Raw genomic sequence first — 5,815 nt, 5'->3', positions numbered from 1 at the left:
GGGCCTGCCCATTCCACACACTCCCTTGTACACCCTCCCATTTGTTTTGTTTTGTTTTCACAGCAGTTATCACTCCGGGAGACTGTTTTTATAGCATTTGTTTATTGTCTGTGTCATAAGCTCAGTAGGGCAGGGGCCAGGCCACTCCGGTTCCCGCTACAGCCCCAGTGCCTAGAACAGTACCTGGCTTGTGTGGGGGCGGGGAGAACCCAGACAAACAAATGAAAAGAGTAGGGGCCTGGGAAGGCTGACAGCTACTCAGGAAGGAGTCTGCAATGGAGTTAAGACAAGAAGACGTTTCAGTGCAGCGTCCCCCTACCTCCTGCCCGAAATCCATAAACCTTTTTTTAAGGGCCAGCCTGGGCCCCGAGCAAGATACAAGAGGATGGAATTATTTGCGACAGAAGGAGCGTTTCCTGGCCTTGGAAGTTGGCAGTCTTGTTCCGGGACAGCACCGTCCAAACCGAGCACTTCACAGCCGCGCTGTGGGCATGCAGGCCATGGAAATACCGCGGCAGGCAGGGCGAGAACTTGGTCTTCTTTCTCCTAACCATGTGACACTGGGGAGCAGGACAGTGACTGCAGCCGGGTCCTCGATGGACGCCTGCCACACTGAATCTCGACGGCTAGTCAGGTTGATCTTCCCAAAGTAAGGAGTTTCTGCAAAAGTGGAAAAATTTAGTTTGGGAGAAAAATGGAAAAAATATGAAATGAGGATAAAAACACGCCTCACAGCCTCCCCGTCGGGGAATCGAACCCCGGTCTCCCGCGTGACAGGCGGGGATACTCACCACTATACTAACGAGGACCGGCTCTGTAAGCCTGCCTTCAGGTACTCTTTTTAAGGCACATACAAATTCCGCTGAGTATCAATACACATCAAAGGGTTCCATGTTTTCTTCTTTTTTCTTCAAAACTGAAGAACAAAAGTCCCCCTCGATTTAACTCCGCCTTAGAGAGGCTGTTCCCTGCTCCGTCCTTAATTCAGTCGCGAGGATTCGGGGAACAGAAATTAATAAACTGGAAGCCAAAATTAACGAGCAGACATCAGCAAACATGTAACAGAGATTAGCACACGTTTACGAAAGAGGAGCAAAGGAATCAGGAAAAACACAGCCTTCCTGGAATTCCCCAGATTGCAAGGAAGTTTCCCTCCGCTCTGGTTTCCCATGGATACCGCTCGGAGCTTTTTTAAATAAACTGAAACCCGTTAACTTATTGGAAAGAATTAATGTCGTCTCTTTTCTCTTCGTCTCTTCATGTGTTGTTTTTTTTAAGCCCTTTTCACTTGGGGGGAAAAGAAAAAAGGAAAACTGAGCTGCCGAAACCCGGGATCGAACCAGGGACCTTTAGATCTTCAGTCTAACGCTCTCCCAACTGAGCTATTTCGGCGGCCGGTGCTGTTGCGCTCCGATCGGCTCCTCCTGGTCGTGCTGCCAGCCCTGGGCGCTCCGCCTGGGGATCGATGCGGGGAGTGCGGGATCAGCTGGGACGCATGCCTGCCAGGCTCGCAGGCACCTACTCCTTCTCGTCCTTCAAGGTCACCGCCTCCGAGGACGACCTCCCCGATCACGCCTCCCAGCACGACCCCAACCCCCTACTGCTTACTGTTAGCTTACACATTGTTTTTCCTTGTCCATTCTCTGTCTGCCCAGTTAAAATGACAGACCCCTGAGGGTCAATTTTGTATCCCTCAAGGTCTAGAACAGTACCTGGCACGTAGTAGGTGCTTAATAAATATGTTTTGAATTAATGAACAAATGAATGAATGAACGAACGGTAGGTACCTGGCTCAGAACTCCACTTTCTCAAGCTCTCTTCTTTGTGATAGGAACAAGGTCACCCTATGGGTGCAACTCCCCAAGCAGCCTAAGGTGTGACAGGGATGCTGACCAGCCAAGGCGTGTGGAGGACACATTGGCCGGTTTGTGATTTCCTCGGGGCAGTGAGTGACTCAGATCCAGCCTCCAAGCATGGCCGCCATACCTGTGGCACCTGCTCAGCTTCAAGGCATGAAGAAATCAACAGGTTGTCGTCCAGGTTTGGGGCTCCCTGCTTCCCCTCCTTTGGGGAAATGGAAGGGGAGTGATGTCTGGGAGAGGATGTGGAGTGGGGAGGCTTCATGATGAAGTCATTTAATAAGTGTTTTTGCTAAGCACCTAATGATCCCCTGGCCCAGTCACAAATACACTAACCAGATATTCCGTATAATAACAATGCTAAGAAGCAAAATAAACCAAGGTTGTTTGTACGTAGGCTTTTCCTTTTGCATCCTTTCCCTAAAGGCAAAATTTCATGCACGGGATCATCAAGTTAGTTGGTGGAACGTACAGCTTTCCAGGCGCTTTCTGAATGGGCTGAAGCCATTTACACACTCCCATCCACCCCTTCCATTCCTTTCTTCCCTAAACGAGTCTTGATCTTTTTTTTTTTAAGTAGTTTTTTAAAATTGAGGTGAAATTCACAAAATATAAAAATAACCATTTCAAAGTAAACAATTTGGTAGCATTTAGTACATTGACAATGCTGCGCAACCCCTACCTCTGTAGTACTTTAAAAACCATTTAAGTGTATCATTTTGGTAAAAACCGAATAAGGAACAAAGGAAGGAAAGAAGAGAAAAAGGAAGGAAGGAAGGAGGGAGGGAGGGAGGGAGAAAAATAAAATTCAAACAGTGCAAACAGGTACAGAATGGAAGGTGAGAGTGGTTCCCACCAATGCCAGTCCTTCCTTCCAGAGGTAACCAGTGTCCCAAGAAGACTGTGATTGATGCAACCGTGGGCAAGTTTCGGAGCTGCTCTCTCGGCGTGCACTTCCTCACCTGCCTGACATGACCAGGTAGCCCCTGCCGGTATCACAGGAGTGCACACCTGTGCTTGTCAATGCCCCCGTGCGTGGTAAGAGCTATAGAGTTACCAGCTATTATCGTTACTGTAATGCCCGTCGGAATTAGAAATAACACGGTCACGATATACACATATCTTATACGTTAAGAGGGAACCTATGGAGAACCCCGCAGCATGCTCCTGTAATGCCTAAGAAGAATGCCGGGAAAACCTGTTTTACTGTTAAAACGATTGAGCAGCCTCCCCGTCGGGGAATCGAACCCCGGTCTCCCGCGTGACAGGCGGGGATACTCACCACTATACTAACGAGGACGAGCCGTGCTAGGGTTTGTCTGGTTCAATTCATATAGACATAGAGCTGTCCTGCCACTGCACCTGTCCGTTCCCCTTGGGCTTTTACAGATGAAGCGCCTAGTGCCTCTGGCTGATGGACTTTCCTGGGCGCAAAGAGGCCTCTCGGAATCGATGAGACACTGAACCTCTGCGAGGGAAGAAACGCACAAAAGGGACGAAGGTGTGCCTTCCGATATCCTCATTCCGAGAAGATGGCTCTCGCGGTCAGGGGATGTAGCTCAGTGGTAGAGCGCATGCTTTGCATGTATGAGGCCCCGGGTTCAATCCCCGGCATCTCCACCTTTTCTTGCTTAAAATCAAGTCGCCACACTGGAGGGCAAAGCAGGAAGGAAGACCCAGATGCTACCAATTAGTGGGTCTGAGAAATAAGCTCGCACGCCCGGGGCAGCGCCAGGAAACCTCCCTGGCCTGCTCCCATATGCGGACGCTCAGGTAACTCCCTCCCCCTTGGAGATGCCGGTTGAACAGAGGTAGGCCCAGGAATCTGCGTTTTTACACTCCTACTAGTTATTCGAGCTGTCAGGCAGTGATTTTTTTTCTCCTTTAAATTTAATTAATTAATTAATTAACTATTTAAAATATTTATCTATTTATTTGAGAGAGCAAGAATGAGAGACAGCACAGAGGGAGCAGCAGACCCCCGCCGAGCAGGGAGCCCGATGTGGGACTCGATCCCGGGACTCCAGGATCAAGACCTGAGCCCAAGGCAGTCGCTTAACCAACTGAGCCACCCAAGCACCCTCTCCTTTGAGTTAACATACAGTGAAATACTGGTTTCAGAAGTACAATTCGGTGATTCATCACCTAACATTTAACACCCACCGCTCATCATAACCATCCCCCATCTACCCCATCCCCCTCCCGCCCCCTCCATCAACCCTGTTTGTTCTCTATTGTGAAGAGAATCTTCTGGTTTGTTTCCCTCTCTCCTCCTCCCACCAATTCCCATGTGTTCAACTGTTTCCTTTCTTAAATTCCACAGACGAGTGAGATCACATGGTATTTGTCTTTCTCTGACTTAGTTCACTTAACATAATACACTCTAGCTCCATCCATGTCATTGCAAATGGCAAGATTTCATTCTTTTTAGTGGCTGAGTAATATTCCATGGTACATATATACATCTTCTTTATCCATTCCTCAGCTGGTGGACATTTGGGCTCTCTCCATAGTTTGGGTAATGTTGATAATGCTGCTATAAACATTGGGGTGCAAATATCCCTTCAAATCTGTATTTTTGTATCCTTTGGGTAAATACCTAGTAGGCAATTGCCGGATTGTGGGGTAGTTCTGTTTTGAGCTTTTGAGGACCCTCCATATTGTTCTCCAGAGTGGCTGTACCAATTTGCATTCTCACCAACAGTGCAGGAAGATTCCCCTTTCTCTGCATCCTCGCCAACACCTGTTGTTTCTTCTGTTAATTTTAGCCATTCTGACAGATGTGAGGTGATTATCTCATTGTGGTTTTGTGTTTTCCCAATGAGCAGTGATGTTGAGCAAATTGTCATGTGTCTGTTAGTCATCTGGATGTCTTTGGAAAAGTGTCTACTCGGATCCTCTGCCCATTTCTTAACTGGAATTAAGGCAGTGATTTCTAAGGAGGATTTTGCAACTAACTGGCTGTGTATTCAGTGAGTCCTAAGCGCCGAATGCTGGTTGAGCACCAACTGTGTGCCCAGGTACAGTGCTAATTAAGTACCCTGGTATTCTCGGATAAGACAAGCAAAGTTTGACTTCCAGAGACTTGCATTCAGCGAGTAGTGGTAGGTTTTGCCAACACAGTAACACTGATGGGCTGGAGACCGAAGGGGTAGGGTGTGGGCGCTTGCAGTGCAGAGCTGCCAGGGAGGTCTGTCTGCAGAAGCAGAGGAAATGCCAGGTGCTAAGGCCTGAGGCTGGGAGGGGGAGGGGGAAGGGGAGGGGCGCTCTGTGTTGAAGGGACAGAAAGCAAGCTCTGTGTCCGGAGTTTGGTGAATGAGGGTATGAGGGGCTTGAATTTTATCATCAAAGATTCCAGAAGGCCTGATGTGAAAGGACATGATCAGACATATGTGTTACACGGTTCCCTCTGGCTGCCATGTGGAGAATACACCATAGGCCGGCAGGTGGACGCTGGGAGACCAGCCAGGAAGTCACCACCATGGCCAGGCAGAAGCTGCTGGAGGTCTGCTGGGCAAGGGGTGGGAATCTGAGATCCTGGGTGTGGAGCTGGGGAGCACGAGGGGGCTCTGGACATATTCTGGGGTAGGGCCCACAAAACTTGAAGATGGCTTGAATGTGGGGAGAGTAGGGGAGACCTGGTTTGGGGGTACACTGGGGTTAGTGGCCAGTCTGTGGAGAAAGTGAGTAATTTTGGAATGTTAAACATGTACCCCTGTTGTTTTATTTACGTATTTGCATTAATGGACTTTATGCATTGATACTATTAATATCAGAACAAACTGATTTAGGACAAACACCTGGGTGAAGGAGATGGCATCAAGCCCTACAGGCAAGGTGGACAGCTGGGTGAGCACCCACCCAGGCCAGTTTCCATATGTGCCTGTGTGTGTGTGTGGGGGGGCGGAGTCCCCCAGACCATGCCCACTCAAGAGATCCACTAGACTCGCACACCG

At 48.9% G+C, this 5,815-nt stretch overlaps 4 non-coding genes across 4 annotated transcripts; 1 reads left to right on the top strand and 3 right to left on the bottom strand.

Annotated features, from left to right (window-relative positions):
• Positions 1-736: 736 nt before the first annotated feature.
• Positions 737-808, bottom strand: TRNAD-GUC. Its single transcript has one exon. It is a non-coding gene; the product is annotated as a tRNA-Asp (tRNA).
• Positions 809-1,319: 511 nt separating this feature from the next.
• On the bottom strand, positions 1,320-1,392 carry TRNAF-GAA. The gene has a single exon. It is a non-coding gene; the product is annotated as a tRNA-Phe (tRNA).
• Positions 1,393-3,086: 1,694 nt separating this feature from the next.
• TRNAD-GUC lies at positions 3,087-3,158 on the bottom strand. The gene has a single exon. It is a non-coding gene; the product is annotated as a tRNA-Asp (tRNA).
• A 249-nt stretch (positions 3,159-3,407) lies between these two features.
• TRNAA-UGC lies at positions 3,408-3,479 on the top strand. Its single transcript has one exon. It is a non-coding gene; the product is annotated as a tRNA-Ala (tRNA).
• Positions 3,480-5,815: the final 2,336 nt, after the last annotated feature.

This window comes from Zalophus californianus, chromosome 14 (assembly GCF_009762305.2).
Source record: "Zalophus californianus isolate mZalCal1 chromosome 14, mZalCal1.pri.v2, whole genome shotgun sequence".
Classification (NCBI taxonomy): domain Eukaryota; kingdom Metazoa; phylum Chordata; class Mammalia; order Carnivora; family Otariidae; genus Zalophus; species Zalophus californianus.
The sequence above is the reverse complement of the archived record's forward strand: the minus strand, read 5'-3'. Positions and strand labels throughout refer to the sequence as shown.